At 40.9% G+C, this 18,780-nt stretch overlaps 1 protein-coding gene across 1 annotated transcript in view; it reads left to right on the top strand.

Annotated features, from left to right (window-relative positions):
• Positions 1–1,185: 1,185 nt before the first annotated feature.
• STON2 (stonin 2) overlaps positions 1,186–18,780 on the top strand; it is a 91,584-nt gene continuing 73,989 nt past the window's right edge. The window contains exon 1 of the mRNA XM_042445946.1: positions 1,186–1,497. The gene's annotated coding sequence lies outside the window, so the exon portion shown is untranslated. The remainder of the gene's footprint in view (positions 1,498–18,780) is intronic.

The following is an 18,780-nucleotide window of genomic DNA, read 5'->3' as shown; positions in this document are numbered from 1 at the left end:
ATTTATTTATATTCCGCCTTTTCCTTACAGATTCAAGGCGGATTACAAAACAAAGGCATCAAAAATACAATATACACCTCCCATCAAAAACATCACAGCAATATTATACAAAAAACAAAAAATAAATAAAGAATACAGAGTACAAAATCCAAAATACATAGCACAATACATAGCATAATAATCTAAATGGCAATCCCCAGCACTTCCCTGGCAGCAGATCAATTACCAACATCAAATTACATATGTTAAAATAACATGACATGGCATAATAATCAAACATAACATAACAAGCAATATAACAATCCCCAACTCTCCCCCGACAACAAAATAACAAACAAGTACAGATTACATGCTTAAAATAGGCATGATGATGATGATGATGATTAAATTATTGTTAGAAATTATTATTGTTATTATTAATTTTATAAAACAGGATGGACTATAATTATTATTATTAGAAATTAGAAATTGTTGTTATTATTAAATTATTATTAGAAATGAGAAGATAATGCTACTTGCATGCTCCATCTCACCTGGTGGGCTGCTGGCCTCAGACTGCTTCCAGCCAGGACCCAGGTACCCAGCCAGGAACACCTGTTTCCCTTGGGAAGGGGATAAAGGCTGGCTGCCTGCTGCAGGCGGGCCCACCGTCAAATAATATAATTATTATTAGAACTTAGCAGAAATTATTACTATTACTATTATTAATAATTTTATAAAACAGGATAGACTATTTATTGTTATTATTATTAGAAAGTATTGTTATTTTTCAATTATTATTCTTAATAATACAGTAATAATTTTATAAAACAGGAAGGACTAATTATTATTATCATTATTATTAGAAATTATTATTATTATTTATTTTATAAAACATTATATTATTATTATTTTATTATTATTAGTAGTAGTAGTAGTCCAACCTGTTTTATAAAATAAAAATTATCATTATTATTATTAAATATTGAATACCTGCAGTGCAGATGCAGCTCTGAGTGTAGGGTGGGTGATATAGGGTTAGGGGCTGGGCTGAAGGACCCTCCCCTTTCCAGCCTGCCCCGCCCCCTGCTTCCTCTCCAGCCAATCATGCTTCTCTCTGGCCTTCCTCCAGGCTGGGGATCCCTCCCACCAGAGAGCCTTTCTGGGTCTTTTTACCCTGATTCCTCTTGTCTCCAAAGAAGGAGGAGAGAGAGAGCCAGGCAGAGGAGGCACCTTTGCTTTTGCAAAGCAGGGGCTGGGGCTCTTTGCTGCTGCATCCCTGGCTGTGGCTGGAGGAGGGAGGGAAAGGCAGCAGACCCTTTCAGGGGAGCTTTGCCATGATTGCCTTCTTCCCCTGAGGCTGAGAGAGTGTGACCCAGGGGGGTCTCCATGGTCTCCAGAGGGGGAGCAGAAGCATCCCTTTCCAGCCCCTGAGCCAGGCGTTGGGTCTTGCTGGGAAACTGAAGGAAGCAGGTGGAGGAGGGCTGGAGAAGCAGGGAGCCCTTCCTCTCCTTCCAGGTAAGGCAGCTGCCTAGCCTTTGTGTGTGTTTGTGTCTCTGTCTGTGTAGCAGAGGAAGGCTTTGGGTTTGGAAAGCCTTCCCTCTTTGGGGAAAAGGACCTGGCGTGGCTCTGGGCAAAACGTGGAGGCAGGCAGGCAGCCTGGGACCAAAGGGAACAAAAGGCTGGAAGGGAAGGAACAAGGGACCCTGGTGGCTGGGTCTCTCTGGCAGGGTCTCTCTGTGTCTGTGTGTGTGAGAGAGAGAGGGGGGGTTCATTTCCTCCTTCCCTCCACCCCACTTCTTTAAGCCCCCCCCCCAAAAAAAAATTGCATTCCTAGACTGCGTCCACACTGCAGAAAGAATCCAGTTTGAGACCGCTTTAACTGCCCTGGCTCAATGCTAGGGAGCTCTGGCAACTAGTTTTGTGAGACACTGAGCCGCCTCTGCCCCAAGAGACTTCTGGTGCCACAATAAGCGACAGGGTTTCCCTAGAACTCAACCCAGGCGGTTAAAGCGGTCTCAAACTGGATTGTTTCATCAGAGTGTTTTGGAGCTTTAACTGCCATGGCTCAGTGCTATGGAAATCTGGGAGCTGTTGTTTGTTGTACATCCACATTGTAGAAGTAATGGCACCAGTCACCACAATTCCCAGAATTCCATAGCATGTAGCCATGCCAGTTAAAGTAGTGTCAAACTGGATTATTTCTAGAGAGCGGATGCAGACCTTCTAGTCATCAGAATGTGACTCAATGCATGCAAAGTCAAGGAGGGAGATCTGGGATCGCCCTAGCCTTCCCCATTTGAACCAGTGCAAAAATAATAATAGTAAAGCAAAACAGTGTCTTGTATATAACCTGTGAGTGTGACTGGAAGGAGTGTGTGTTTGTGCATGCCTAGCGATCTTCATGACTGAGGACTCACTGTCTGGTGTTGGTCTGTTGTGATCCTCTGCTCAATTTGCCTACTTTGTGTCACAGTTCTGTATGTGTCTACTCAGAAGGAAGTCCTTCTGAATTCAGAGACATAGCTGGGCCATTCTGGAAAATCAATATGCAAAGGGATCTTGCAGCACCTCTGAAACTAACTAAAAGATCAAAGTCAGTAGCATGAGCTTTCCTAGACTTGAGCCTACCCCGGGAGATGCATTTGGTGGCCACAAAATGTATCTGAGTGAGCCAATGTGGCGTAGTAGTTTCAGTGCTGGTACTATGACTCTGGAGACCAGGGTTTTATAGCCGTTCGGCCATAAAACCCACCAGGTGACTTTGGGCAAGACACACGCTCCCAGCCTCAGGGAAAGACAATGACAAACCTCTTCTGAACCAATCTTGTTAAGAAAATCCTTTGATAGGTTCACCTTAGGGTTGCCATAAGTCAGAACTAACTTGAAGACACACAACACACACACACACACACAAAAGCATCTGAGGAAGCAGGCTCAAGTCTATGAAAGCTCATGCTATCAATTTCTTTCAGTTAGTCTCAAAGGGGCTGCAAGATCCTTTTACATACTACTAAATTTGGTGGAGTTTACCTAAGCTCAGTATGTATAGGACTGCAGTTAGTTGCCCAACCTTGAATTACCCAACCTTGAAGGACTCTTGTCCTTCAGGGATCTCTATTCAGCCTGTTCAGACATCTGCTTAAAGGGGAAAGGATTGTTTTGGTCATCAGTCCTAGTCTTGGGTTACTCTGTCTCTCTTCCCAGACAGCAGTGGGTGGGGAGGAAGCGTTTCAGCCAATTCTGATCAATAACGTGTTGAAATTGCTGCCTACCTCTTCTCAACACAACCATTACTTAATTTCCTCTAAGCTTCACCTACCAGATCTAGCTGGTACATATGTTCCTTGTTTTAAGTGGTGCTCCAAAGATTAGAAAAGTGAAAAGGTCATTTTTAATTTACAGAGGAGTTTATCACACAAATGAGATCGGGGGTTTATCCCGTTAATATCCCAGAAAAATAGCATAATTACACATAATGATTGCACACGCACAAAAACCGCCATTAAAGTGGTCACAAAAAAGCATTAATGTGCATCTTTTTCACTTTCAGGATTTAAGTGACAATGCATTTCCAATATCACTTTAGGTTAGGAAGACCCAAAACAAGCTCAATGTCCTTTTTTAATTGTGGTGCCCAAAACTGGACACAGTATTCCAGGTGGGGCCTGACCAAAGCAGAATAGAGTGGCACTATTACTTCACTTGATAGTGCCACTCTATTCTGTTTTGGTCAGGCTCCACCTGGAATACTGTGTCCAGTTCTGGGCACCACAATTAAAAAAGGACATTGAGAAACTGGAGCGTGTCCAAAGGAGGGTGACTAAAATGGTGAAGGGTCTGGAAACCATGCCCTATGAGGAACGAATTAGGGAGCTGGGGATGTTTAGCCTGGAAAAGAGAAGGTTAAGAGGTGATATGATAGCCCTGTTTAAATATTTGAAAGAATGTCATGTTGAGGAGGGAGCAAGTTTGTTTTCTGCTGCTCCAGAGACTAGAATGTGGAACAATGGACGCAAACTACAGGAAAAGAGATTCCACCTCAACATTAGGAGGAACTTCCTGACAGTAAGGGCTGTTCGACAGTGGAACACACTTCCTCGGAGTGTAGTGGAGTCTCCTTCCTTGGAGGTCTTCAAACAGAGGCTGGATGGCCATCTGTCAGGGATGCTTTGATTGTGATTTCCTGCATGACAGGGGGTTGGACTGAATGGCCCTTGCGGTCTCTTCCAACTCTACGATTCTATGATTCTAAGCTTGTTCCATCTTCTGTTCTCTCAACCTTCCTTTACAGGGCTTTGTTTCCAGACCCTTTAGCATCTTCCTCATCCTTCTCTGGATATGCTCTACCTTGTCTATGGCCTTTTAAAAGAGTGGTGTCCAAAACTGGGCACAATATCCCAGGTGACATCTGATTAAGAGAGGATGAAATGGTGCTATTACTTCCCTTGACCTGTAACTACATTGGCTTTTTTGCTACCACACCACTGTTGACACATCTGCAAAGGGATCCTGCAACGCCTTTGAGACTAACCAAAAGATAGAAGTTTGTAGATGATTTTTCATAGACTAGAACCTACTTCCTCAGATGCATGTCGACACATGTTGACACATGTTAAGCTTATTATGGTCTATCAAGACTCCTAGATCCTTTTCACATTTCAAGCCAAGTATCACACATCTTATATTTGAACATCTTGTTTTTAGTCAAATGTACCTTACATTTATACCAGCTGAAATTCATTTTGTTAATTTTCGCCCAGCGCGCCAATCCGATGCTGTTGTCTTGAGTCCTGATACCATTTTCTGAAGTATTATCTCTCCTTCCCAGTTTTGTGTCATCTGCACCTTCATTGAACAGGCTCTGTGTTCTGTCATCCAAACGCTTTATAAAAATGTTGAAAAAACTGAGCCCAGGACAAAACCTTGTGGCGCCCCACTTGTCTATTCCCTTTATGAGGAGGAGGAACTGTTGAAATAAAATCCTGTGTATGTGAAAAATTGGTTGTGCCAAGACTGATGTAGAGGAGCCATTGAATGGAGCAGGAGACAGATTTCACCCATGGCATTTTGCCACCTGAGTCACAGCAGCCAGTGCACACACACACACAGGCAGACAAAACTCAAGACGCCTGGGTTTCAAGATCCACCACATTGTTCTGGCACTTTAGGAAAAAATGCACAAGCACATCTTTTCCTCCCTAGCAGTAAAACAATGCACTGCTGATAACTTAACTAAAACTTGCTTTTTACTGTCATTCAAAATTAGCTGCCTGCTATGGACACTCGCTTTGCATAATCGAGGGCCAGCCAGGGTTATCAATCGGTTGCACATCTCTTGTTACACAAGCTTATGTTAAAAGTGGTTGTGTGCAGGGACTATGGCAAGTGTTAAGAGAAAGAGGGGTTTTGTGTACATTTACTTACTCTGGTTCAGTTATTTTGGGCCATTTTCCTCACTAACTTTTACAATAAGGAGGCACATAATCTCTTTTAAAGAGGAATAAAGCCTTTCTGTTGGAGAAGCAACAGTGAGTCTGCTTCTAAAAAAAGAAATGTTCAAAACACCAGTGTTTCTCCATAATTTCCGTAGTACCCGATGTCACCCTTCCCATGTTGTAATTTTTCCAGTTGAAGTCAGAAGTGTATGAATTTTGAAGAAAGTTGTTTTATAATATTGGATCGTGCTTATGGCAGTGAAGTGTTTGAGCTGAGTCTCTCCGATGGTATGGAATGGTGAAGGCATCCCTGAATGCAGTGTGAAGAATTGTATGTTTTCAGGCGTCTTTTTGAAAAGCAAGTGGAAGCTGGCAATTTGACAGGAACATTTATCCTACAGGGAGAGGTTCTTTCTGTTAAGCTGAAGGCTTCAAAACATCCCTGGAAAAGCTAAGGGGCAGAGAGCTTAGACACAAGTTGGCTGAAGAAAAGGAACAGGAATGCTGCAGCCAGGGTATTAAGCACCAGGGAAACTCATAAGAAGAGTGGATGAATGACAAACCTAGTAAAAAAGAACAGAAGAGATGGAGAGCTGAGATCAGACAGCTGAGACTGGATGTTTGATTGTGAATATCTTGCCCTTACTCTGTAGAATTCTGCATCAGTAAATCAGGGCAACTACTCCAGATTCAGGGAATTTCATGTCTCAGCTCTTCTGCGCTACAGAAAAGAAGCAGTTTGACCCCACTTTAACTATCCTGGCTTCATCTTGTAGAATCCTGAAATTTGTAGCTTGGTGACATATTCAGCCTCGTCTGTCAGAGAGCTCTGGTGCCTCACCAAACTATAAATCCCAGGATCCTGTAGAATAGACTCATGGCAGTTAAAGCAGTGTCATTTTGCTTTATTTCTGCAGTGTGGACACATCCTCAGCCACTTTTATTTTTTTAATTGTACTCTCCTTGTCCTAAGTAAGCATTCTAATTACAGTGGACCCTTGTTATACGCTGGGGTTTGGTTCCAAGATCCCCCGTGGGTAACAAAATCCGTGGATGCTCAAGCCCCATGAAATATAATGACAAAGCAAAATGGTGTCCCTTATAAAAATTGGAAAAACAAGGTTTGATATTTGAAATTTATGTTTTTTTAACATGTGGATGCTTGAATCCGTGTATAAAAAAATCTGTGTATAAGAAGGGCCGACTGTATTACAAGTCATTATGGTTTCATTTGTCAGCCCTTTGGCTGCAGGTATCTAGTCTTCTCCTTCAGTTATTAATTGTTCTTGTTTTGGTATTCTAAAGTGTCTTTACAAAAATTATTGTACATGGCTTGTTTAGTAGTGTGACTGTATGTCAGCAGCAGAAGCATAGAGACATAAATATTTCAGAGAAAAGAAGTGCTTGATGCCTCTGCAAACTTCTTCCCCCCCCCCCCAATCATCTTCAGGTATCATCTAAAAAAGGCCAGGATCTGAATATCATTTGGTTAGCTTTGGGATGCAAAGATCCTTTGGACCTATGGTTTCTATTTTCTCCCTCCCTACCCCTTTTACTTCATGGAAACTTCTTTTGAAACTCAAGGAAGCTGCAAAAGCAGACCTTGAAACAGTATACAGTATCATTCAAAAAGAAAGTATGAAAAAATTAAAGAAGGAAAGCATGCATTTTTAGGGATATATGAAAGTGGCTCTCTATGTCCTAGTGTCCATGGTCTGCAGTGAGAAGGCTCTTTCAAAAACATTTCCGCTTTTGCTACAGTACATTTTTATTCTCATTTATTTTCTTTAAATAATTATGCCCTACTATTTTCAAAGTAGCTCACCACTTATTGTCATAATACTACCATTTCCCTTTTTTTAAAAAAAACCCAAACCAAAAAACTCATGAACTCAGCATCATTTAGTCTTGTGGCTGGTGGAGCATGCTTCACTTTGGTTTTCCAAACTCAGTATGGTTAGGAATGAGTGCACACACTAGTATTTCCTTAAAATAATGTTAAAAGCATGGCTTTAGTAGCCTGGATGTTGTGGAAACCAGTGAGCAATGAATTTCTTTTCCAGATAGATTTCTGAACACTGAAAGATCCTAGATACATTTATAGAGCTTTTAACAAACTTCCCAATGAAGTGTCTGCATCTTTAACCCTACTATCTGACCCTTGGCAGGAAGAGGAGCTAAATATTTATTTGTACTCATAGTTATTATCATCAAAATTTATATTTATAAAGCGCTGTAAGTTTTCACAGCGCTGTATGTGCTGAATATACAAAGTATAATTAATTAAAAAGCTGCCTAGGGTGTGCAATCTAAGTACTGGGTTAGTTGTTTCCTTGATCATAAACCTGAACTGCAGGTTCAAATCCATGTTTTTATTTAAATATGGGAGCACACGAACTATTCTGTTCTGTCATACAGAACATCTGTGTAGTTCTGTAACTTTCTCCTGTTAAGATGCAGTTTTAAAAGTTAAAATAGGCCGACTGAATACATCTTACAAACCCACAAGTAGGCCATAAAGGCAATGAATAGCCACCTGCTGAAGAAGTTCTTGTGGAAATACAGTCAGCCTGCGATACCATGAATTCTTTATCCACGGATTCAACTATCCACATACAGCTTGAAAACATATTTTTAAAAAGCAAACCTTGATTTTGCCATTTGATGTAAGGGACACCATTTTATTATGCCATTATATTTAATGAGACTTGAGCATCCACAGATTTTGGTATCCATAAGGGGTCCTGGAACCAAACCCCAATTCCTTGCAGTTATTGTGGTTGTTACCTGTTGGTGCATGTATCTTTCAAGTGTTTACCTAATCTCCTTTTTAAGCCATTTAAGTTGTTGGCCATCACTGCATCCCATGCAATGAATTCTATATTTTATGTATTGTGTGAGAGCCATTGTGATGTAGTGGTTTGAGCATTGGGTTTGATTACCAGCTCAGCCATAGAAATCCACTGGATGACCTTGGACAATTCAAATGCTCTCAGCTTCAGGGGAAGGCAATGGCAAACCTCCTTGGATAGGAATGCTTTACTCACCATAAGTCAGAATGACTTGAAGGCACGCAACAACAATAAATGTATTATGTGAAGCTGTAAATAAATACTAGGCAATGTAAAACGCCTGCCTCAGCAGATACTGGTTGTGAGGCAGGTAGCCACAGCATGATGTTGATGCTGTGTTTTGCCTTAGGGATTGTTGCCTTCAGGTGCAATGCAGGACATTGCTAACATTGAAATGTTTCAGTTATCAATCCAATCAGTCCTATAGGTGAAATGAGGGTAGTGGCATTCCCTTTTGTCCCTTGCTTCAGGCAACAAAGTGTTTGGGGCTGGGCTGGTTCTAGCACTGTGATACACTTCCAAAAGTCATGACAGAGAAATTGGCATTTGTGGGACATTCACATAATTCCCTGAAACGTTAAGTTGCTCTTTCACTCCCCCCCCCTTTTTTTCTTTTCTTTTCTTTTGGATTCTTCCCCAGTAGAAAATATTCTTCCCCAGTGGTCTTCTTTGCATGGGTCTTTCATGGCCCCAAGTTGTAGACCTTCCAGGGCAGCAGTGGTGGTTTCCCTTGGCACGGAAAGGAGGAGTTCACTCCAGGATGCTTACAGGTATTCCATAGGAATAGCTGCCTGCGATTTCAGCTTTTTATGGAAGATATTGTTTCTCAAGGAGCAAAACAGTGAACCCTTGATATCTGCTGGGGTTTAGTTCCAGGACCATACATAGATACCAAAATCTGTGGTGGTAGTGGTGGTTAGAATCATAGAGTTGGAAAAGACCACAAGGGCCATCCAGTCCAACCCCCTGCCATGCAGGAACTCTCAATCAAAGCATCACCAAGAGATGGCCATCTAGCTTCTGTTTACAGACCTCCACTCTCCAAGGGAGTGTGTTCCACTGAACCTAGAATCACGTTGGCCCTTTTAGCTGCCGCATCATACTGTTGACTCATGTTCAACTTGTGGTCTACTAGGATTCCTAGATCTCTGAAGGTTGTGTGCCTTCAAGTCATTTCTGATTTATGGCAAACCTAAGGTGAACTTATCATGGGGTTTCTTGGCAAGATTTGTTCAGAGGAGGTTTGCCATTGCCTTCCCTTGATGCTGAGAGCGTATGACTTGCCCAGGGTCACACAATAGGTTTCCATGGCCATATAGGGAATTGAACCATTATTATTATTATTATTATTATTAACCTTTATTTATGAAGCACTGTAAATTTACACAGCACTGTACATACAATCTTTTTAATTAGACAGTTCCCTGCCCCCGGGCTTACAATCTAAAAAGACATGACACAGAAGGAGAAGGGAGTGGTGGAGGGAAAGGGTAAGAAGTCCAGCAGTTCCTCTCTACCTCCGAGGCCTGGACCAAGGCAGAGGACTGGAGGGAGGGCTTGGCTTCATAATGGATGGTTAATCTTCTTCCAGGGAAAATACATACTCTCAAGTAGAATAATACATATACATTACATAGCAATACAGGAAATGGTTTGATAAACAGACATCAAAAGAACATCAAATAGTAAGCGACAATTATGCAATCCTGGTCTCCAGAGTCCTAGTCCAGCTTCGAACCATTATGTCACACTGGCTGTGCGCCCATTAAATATAATAGCATAGTAAAATAGCATCCCTTTTATAAAATGGCAAAACCAAGGTTTGATTTTGAGAATTTATATATTTTTAAAAAACATTTTCAAGATGTGGATGGTTGAATCAGTGGATATTTAGGGCCGACTGTATTTCAGCTGTGCTACAAAGGCAGTTCCTCCGCAGACACCATCTTATTTTTATTTATTTAGCTTAATATTTTTCATTGTTTGTCCATCCATCTTTCTGTCTTCTCCCATCCTCTCACTACTCCCCCTTCTCTACTAAGAGGAAGCCAACTAGGCCTAACCCCTTTGTGTTGCTAGGCAACAGCTCACAGAGCATCTCATTTCTAACATTTCCTTACCCCACCCCAGATGGCAGCATTCTTGGGACTATTAATTCTTGAAAGCTTATGCTCAGACATATATCGTTTTTTTAACAAAATCCCATTTAAGTATAAAACCTTACATCTCAGCCAGAAGACACATGTTGAACCGTCTGAAAGGTTTTAATACTGTAATAATGACCCTGTTGTCTGGTGTGGGACCCATGCTCCCTGTAGTAGTTTTGTCGTGGTGAAATCAGTTTTTATGGTTTTCTGGTCTTTAAAACAGAGCCAGTGTGGTTTGGTGGTTTGCACATTGGGCTATGACTCTGGAGAGCAGAGTTCGAATCCCCGCTTGGCTATAAAAATCCACTGGATGACCAAGTAACACTATCTCAGCTGCAGAGGATAGCAGTGGCAAATTCCCTCTGAAGAAACCTGCCAAGAAAACCCCTTAGGATCGTCCTAAGTCAGAAATGATTTAAACACACACAACAACAACAAAAGTCTTTAATAATAATAATAATAATAATATTTATTTGTATTCCACTTTTCCCCAAAGGAATCAAAGCGGATTCCAACAGTATAATTAAAACATCAAACAATTAAAACTTACAATTAAAAAACTCCAAAACCCCAACCCTCTCCCCAATCATAAAAACAGTGATCAATCCATAAAAAGAGATTAAACATCTACATTTAAAACTGAATAATAATCTCTTTATTTAAAATGACCTCTTTCTCTTTTAAACAAATGAATCTCTCATCCCGCCTCTGCCAAGCTGACATGTACATTGCAATAGTGAGTTCTTGCCCTGCTGTGTTAGAGAGATCATTTAGTCATTGTGTCCAAAAGTAGGAAAGGTATTTTACTGCATGTCAAAATGCAGGTATATGGTTATGTCTTACCAGCTGAAAACTTGCTGTAGATAAGAACCGCTATGTTTTTCCCTTTCCTCCCTGAGAAGGAGAGAATTTTAGATGAAAGACCTGTAGAAAATAATTGGTTATGTAACAGCAAACTGTTTGGGTTTTTATTTCCCCCTTTTGACAGAATGTCTGGCTCAGAGACTTCTCCCACCTTTTCAACAGGTTGGGCGGCGTGAGACATTTTTCAGCTTATGGCAGACTTCTTGGCATATAAATATATATAGCATAATTTATAGATGCTTCCACCTGTGTTCTGTGCAAAACTGAAGACAATCATTGAACGTAGGAAGGCTCATGTCTCTTCTGTGTTTACTACTACTGTAGAACCATTTTCCCCCAGTTGCTAGGGAAAAAAACCTATTCTCCGGCTGCGTATAAAGACTTTTGCCTGAGTAGAAATTAAATGAAAGAATGAGTCACTGGAAGAATACCCAAAGCGCTACCATTTAGAGGGAGACAGAGGAATCATTAGCCTGGAAAGACACACTTCTCTGCTGTGGCTACACATTTTGAATCCAAGATGTTGACCTTCCCCTAGTATCTTCCTAATCATTGTAAGTTATTAACACCAATAATGGAACTAATGTCAGCCTCTGGCTTTATTATTTTCAGGTGCCTGTGAGTAGCACCTGATGCCGCAGCCTAATTGATACGTTATTCTTTCTGTGGTGTAAGTGGGAAATTAGGTTATTTCATAACCTGGTATATTATCTTGCAGAACAGGGCAGGATAAAGATTTTCCCACAAAAGGGAATGTATATTGATTTGCAAAGATAGATGAATGAAGAGTGTAAAATTCATGTTCTTCTTCTTCTTCTTCTTCTTATTATTATTATTATTGCAAATGTTACATGGGAAACACATGTCCAAGAACCCACTGTTTTTTCTGCCATTGGATCTTTTAAGTGCCATTGCTCTTTGTGATTCAGCTTTAAATTTAAAGCAGATATGGGCAAAGTGTCATCCTGAGGCTGCTTGCAAGGCTGTTTTGGTGGTCTTTGATCCTCTCCAGACCTCCCTGCCCCACACCAAAAAAGTGAATTTCCTCTGCTGAAAGGTTGTAGAACTCTCCTACAATTTTAAAGATATTTTTAAAACTATTTTTAAAATCCAGAAATAGACACATATACACTTTCTTTGTGAAGTCAAACGCTTTCATGGCTGAAATCCATAGGATTTTTTATTTATTTATTTATTTGGCATTTTTCAGGCTATGTGGCCATATTCTGGAAGAGTTTATTCCTGAGGTTTTGCCAGCATCTGTGGCTGGCATCTTTAGAGAAGATGCCAGCAACAGATACTGGCAAAATGTCAGGAATAAACTCTTCAAGAACATGGCCAAATAGTCCAAAAAACTGCCACAAAAATTATCTCTTCCTTTCCTATCTTTTCTTTTCTTTTCTTTTCTTTCTTTCTGAACAGTCTATGTGTCACTTAGAAGGTGCCAGGAACAGAAAATTGGTCTCTGGACCTGCAGGTTTAAAGCATCTTAACAAATATGTACCACCTTGCAGCCACGATGAGAGCAGAACACTAGATTATATAGGTCTTTGCTCTTCTTATGTTTTTAAGGTTGTGGCATATGTGAGCCTGCAGAATCATTTCAGTGCCATCAGTAGACAGAAAGGTTTGTGCCAAAAAGAACTAACTTTGTGCCTCAACAAATCAGCTGTGTATTTGCAGTGGGTAGGTATTTATAAAACTCATCTTTGTATTTGCAGTGCAGTTATGTAACAGGAAAATACTTGCACAGATAAATAATGCAGCATCAGTATTAAGCATCAAGACACAATGAGTAATGTTTCAAGCTGATCCTTTCCATCACTGGGTATTATTTTAAAAAGCTTAGGCAAAAGGCTTTTCTGCTACAACTCTGATGAGGCTATTTCACAGGAGAGCATCGCTTGCTCTGAACTAATGCATTTTGATTTCCCTCCTGTTGGTAGTATTACAATACTAGTTTAAACTTCTCTAGAGCCATACTTTTAAATGTCCAGTAGGGCTGTACTCTCAGCAAACATACACAGGTTATTTCTGTAAGGGTCTTTTGAAACTTGTAACTTCATTTTGGTAGTCAGTGATCCCATGGAAACAAAACAAGGAACCTTGCAGCTCATGTGCTGTAGTAGGAGCTTTTGTGGACCAGAGCTGACTTAGGCCCCATTCCCACTCACCCATTTGCCCTGGATAGAATTGGGCAACTCCAGGTCCCCCCACATTGAATATTCCTGGAAAGAGGTTCGTATTACCCTTTACCTCGATCAGGGCAATTTACCCCTCTGAAGTTCACATTTGCGGTACCGGTTTAAAATGGAGCCTCTTCTGTTGTCAATCAAATTCACTTCCACTTTTGTCAAAGGTGACGTATCCTACAGCCATTGGCCAACGGAATGGGTGCTTTCCCCCCTCCTTTTTTAAAAAAAACTGGCAGCAGTGTGCACATATTCTGTCAACCTGTCAAATTTAAAAACCTCCGTGTGCGTGTGTGGTGTGTATTTGGGTCATTACAGATTATGGCAATCCTAAAATGACCCCATCCTGGGGTTTTCTTGGCAAGATTGGTTCCAAGGAGATTGCCTTTCCCCTGAGGCTGAGAGAGTGTGACTCCCCCAAAGTCATGGAATTCCACATTCATTTCCAGCTCAATGCTACCTCCAAAGCCCTTGCCTCCCCCCATGCCATCCCCTTCCCGTCACAATAATAATATTAATAATAATAATAATTCCTCACCCCAGAATGCCATCTCTGCATCCTCTTCCTTTGCTTTCCCTCTGACTGTGACCCCAAAATGCCTTTACATATGTAGCAAAAGCATTCACTTATTATTATTATTATTATTATTATTATTATTATTAACCTTTATTTATAAAGCGCTGTAAATTTACACATTGTATCAATTTGCCAAATTGAAAGGGAAACATTTGTAGCATTTGCATATTACACACAAAAAATAATTTTAAAAAGGGCCTCTTGCAAAGTGAAGTGCCCTCCTGGCAGCAAGCAGAAAGGGAAATGTAGCACAAGCACACACATTCTATCAATATGTATATGTATCAGCCTGTAGAACTATTTGCATAGTCTGTCAAAAATAAAAATTCCAAAAAGAGAGAGAGAGAAAGCTGCCTGTGAGAGGGGAGGCATGTTCCGCCCTCTGACCTCCTCTGACCTAATCCCTCCCCTGAACTTGATCCTTCCTCCTGCTCCTTCCTCCTCCTGCTCCTTCACCCCGATCCTGCCCTCCATGGCACCCTTTCTCCTGCTCCTTCCTCCTCCTCCTCTTCCTCCACCCCATGAAGGGGAGGCATGTTCCACCCTCTGCCCTCCCTCTGACCTAATCCCTCCCCTGAACTTGACCCGAACATGACCGGGGCCAAGTTCACATTTGCTGGGACCGGGTTTTTCTCAGAAGATACCAGTAAAATTCCACTATCAAAACACCCGCGCCAAGGGGCATTTGCCCCTCAATGGGTGTGCAAACCTCAAATTCAGGATTTATTTTTCATTGATTGTTTTAAACTATGTTGCTTAACTAGGAAAGTGCCATATAAATGCTTAAAATAAATGCACAACCAAATTAAAAAAAAAATTCAGGTGTTAAAGAATCTGGGCCAATATGAACTTCCCACTTTTAATCCGGTTTCTGAACTGAGGTAAAAGTTAGTCTCAATGGCCCCTTAATTTCACACATCTAACATTTGCTGATTTCATCTCTCTTATCCCTGGGCTCCTCAGATGCATGATTGCTGCCTTTTTGACAGGTAATACTGGGCTGTCAACAAGCCTCTTATGCTCCCTACACATTGTAGTCTAGCCTGAATTACATTGGTGAAACCTTTTAATACTAGATAGCTTTAGGAAGTCATTGAATAGCAAACTGGAGATACTCAGATGGCCTTCCCATATTTACTGTTGAGATGTTGCAGTACACATACTGTTATTTTTGTTTATATAGTTAAATGGATGTTGTGGGGTTTGGAAAACTAGACAAAACTTACAAAACTACTAAAGATTAGGACTGTAAGAAATCTAAAAAGAATTGTACATTTCCATAGCATATGTACCAGCATTGCTCTTGTTTCTGCAGCAAGCACACAGTTTAAACACACACAAACCACCAATATATCCTTAAAATGCCCTGGGAATATCCATTGAACTAGGAGAGGCAATTCACACATTTTCCTTTCCTGCTTCCCATGTTATCTGAAGAATCTAAAGGTCAAGGATTTGTGTGGTGGTGGGGTGTTGTAAAACATAAATACTTCCGCTGCAAATGGCTTTTATCTTTTGCCTTCACATGAAGTTCCCTAACTATTATCAGAACTTGATTAAGGGTTTCTGGGGCCCAGATACCCTAAAGGCACCAGATCCCATCTGATCTTGGAAGCCAAGCAGGGTCAGCCCTGGTTAATACTTGGATGGGAAACCCATGCACACACAGTGCTTGAAAGAGCTGGATGCCACTGCCCAAATCTCTCCTGCTTACCGCACTTAGAAAATCCAGATTGTTTTTCCTCTGTGTTCTGTTGGATATTGGAACTAGCTGTCCTTAAGAAATAAGAGGAATCCTCCACCTTAAGTGACAGAATAGGAGACATGGTAAATTGTGTTGTATTGTGTTGCACATCCCTTCCAGCCAAGATCTCAGGCAGAAAAAAGGTGTTTTTGGTGAGTCTGGCTAGGGCTGCTCTTTTGCTACAGCAAGACAATGGTCGGGGGAGTTTCTTGGATCAGCTGCCCACCTCAAACTGAGAGACCAGAAATCTGCAACCAGAGCAGCTTTCCAGAGAGCCGCTGAGGCAGAAAGTTGATTTTCTGAAGAGAGAGGCATTTGGGCTTGACTGCAGTTCTCAGGAGAGCTATGCATTGTATTGCTACAGGACCAACTCTCCAGTGACCAGACCAGTCAGATAGGATGTAGTGGCAGAAAGGCTATGGACAGCTGTATATCCCATTCAGCTGTTTTGGGAATGTGGTGATTTTGCCACATTTTATACATATTTTTAGAATTTTATAAATTTGGAGGCATGGTTTAACTGGGAACAGGGCTTCATACTGAAAATGGAAGCTGTATATAGTGATTAAGGAGTTGAGCTTTGAACTGATCTCATGCACCTAGCACTTTCTGACAATGCCATTGCAACATCCTTAGGAAATCCAAGCAACCCATGCCTCCAGATCTAAATGATTTTTTTCCCTTTGGCTTCCTTAGGGTAAAGTGAAAGAACTGGAAGGATGGAGGGAAAGAGTATAATTCATACTTTCTATTCTTGGGCACCAAAATGTCTTTGTATAGCTGTGAAAAAGTAAGGGGAATACTAGTACTGCAGTGATCTTTGGTTTGGATTGGATCCTAGTATTTGCAGAGTAGGAAGATTTATCCCAGAAGAACAAGCGTTTACTTGCCACCCAGCCCTGTGAACTGCCCTGTTGGCACAATGACTCACATAGTCATTAGAATTCTGCTCATATAGGAGCGCATATGAGTCAGTTTTGTGGTTAGGTACAAAACCACCTCTGAGCATTCTTTTCCTTTTCACAGGAAGCCCCAAGAAATTCTTGGGGTCACCATTACTCAACAGGTGACTTGAAGGCATGTACACACACACACAGGTCCTTTAGACTATTTCTGCCACAAGGTACGTTTTTCTTTGTATGGCCAATCCTTGAAATGGCCAACCCTTGTTCAGGCAGTTCAGACATGAAAGTGAAGATCACATTCTGTTGCTCCAAAGCCTAGAACATGGAACAATAGGTGCAAGCTACAGGAAAAGAGATTCCACCTAAACATTAGGAAGAACTTCCTGACAGTAAGGTCTGTTTAACAGTGGAACACACTCCCTCGGAGTGTAGTGGAGTCTCCCTCCTTGGAAGTCTTTAAGCAGAGGCTGGATGGCCATCTGTCGGGGATGCTTTGATTGTGAGTTCCTGCATGGCAGGGGGTTGGACTGGATGACCCTTGTGGTCTCTTCCAACTTGATGATTCTATGATTCTATACCTATCCAGTTACAGTTTTGGATCCCTTCAACCTGAGAGCAATGAAGAATGCTAGAAGAGTCAGAGTTTGGGAAGTTTTTAGTAAGTAATTATAGTTCCATTTACACTTTTAATCATGCCCTCCCCAATAATTAATTACTGTTACAGTTGCATTTTTAAAAGTAAAAGTATTTACTTACTTTTTATTCAAATGTAACTGGAATGATTATTTTTAGTTACTTTTTAAGAACCATAACATTAAAACAAACTACTGATCTGTGGCAGAAAACACCCTAGATAGTTACAAACTGTAACTAGAAAAGTAACTACTTGTGATTGTGGTAACATGTCTGTCACAGGAAGTGTGAACTGATCTCATATTATGTTACCATTATAATGCAAGTTAGTTGTTCCTTAGTTACTACAACGGAAGGTTAATTAGAAGTAACTAATTATTTATAAAAGCATTGTTTAGTTATTATTTCCAAGCTGTGGTTATAATTTCATAGTAAACTATCAACTTGCCCAATTGTACAGCATACTTGTTTTTAGACCTTTAATTATTTTTATTTTGTTTGAAGGAGAGTTATGTATGGTCTGAGTATTTTATGGGTGTGGAAAGGGAGGGTTGGTAGGTAAACAATGTCAAACTGGAGGGACAAATTATTTTATCCCAGCAGAAGCCTATCTCCCTGTCTCTTTCCAAAGGTTTTTTTGGGACACTTAAAAGAAAAAGAGAAGGGTGGGAGGGAGGCAGCGGAAAGCTTTATCTTAGGCTCACCCAGTGTGTGAAACTCAAGATAAAGAGTTTTGCTTCTTCATATCCTACCCTCTTTAGATTTCCACCAAGACTTTCTCACTGAGACTGCTTGGGAGAGATCGGTCCTCTATTTGAAAATTACTCATGTTACAGTTATTCAAGCAAGCCGAAAGAACAGTTCAGATTACTCAGGTGGGAAAAAAATACAGCGAGATATTGAGGTCAAGCTATCCCTCCCGGTCTCAAGGGCAAAACTAGAAAGAACACACACTGTTTGTGAACTTAAATGTCTTGAATGGAGGCCACAACAACTTGGCCTACTTATTTGAAACCCCACTTGATTTGTACGGAGTTAATTTTTTTTAAGTGCATTTTACAGCAGCAGACAGTTTTAATGGGAAAAGACAGTAACAATGATATACTCAAACTTTTCAGCTGTGAATATAACTTGCCAGTTTGCTTCTCTGCAGTGAATAAGGAAGCTGTATAAAGATAAAAAAAACATGAACAGGGAAGGAGATGTGGAGAAATGCCAAGAGGGATTCATTTGAGCCAGGATTCATCAGATCTCAGCCCCAGAAGCTGTTTTCAGTGCCATGGCTCAACCATCAGTCCTTGCTAAAAGGTTTCTGGATAGGATTCCTAACCTCTTTTTTATTTAATGGCAAGGTAGAGGTTTTGTGCAAGAGAGCCAGTGTGGTGCAATTTTTTGAGTGTGGTGTAGATGATTCTGGAAGCCAGTGTTTGAATCCCCACTCAGCCATGG

Source organism: Sceloporus undulatus, chromosome 1 (assembly GCF_019175285.1).
Source record: "Sceloporus undulatus isolate JIND9_A2432 ecotype Alabama chromosome 1, SceUnd_v1.1, whole genome shotgun sequence".
Taxonomy (NCBI): domain Eukaryota; kingdom Metazoa; phylum Chordata; class Lepidosauria; order Squamata; family Phrynosomatidae; genus Sceloporus; species Sceloporus undulatus.
Note: the sequence above shows the minus strand (reverse complement) of the source record. Positions and strands in the feature narration are given on the sequence as shown.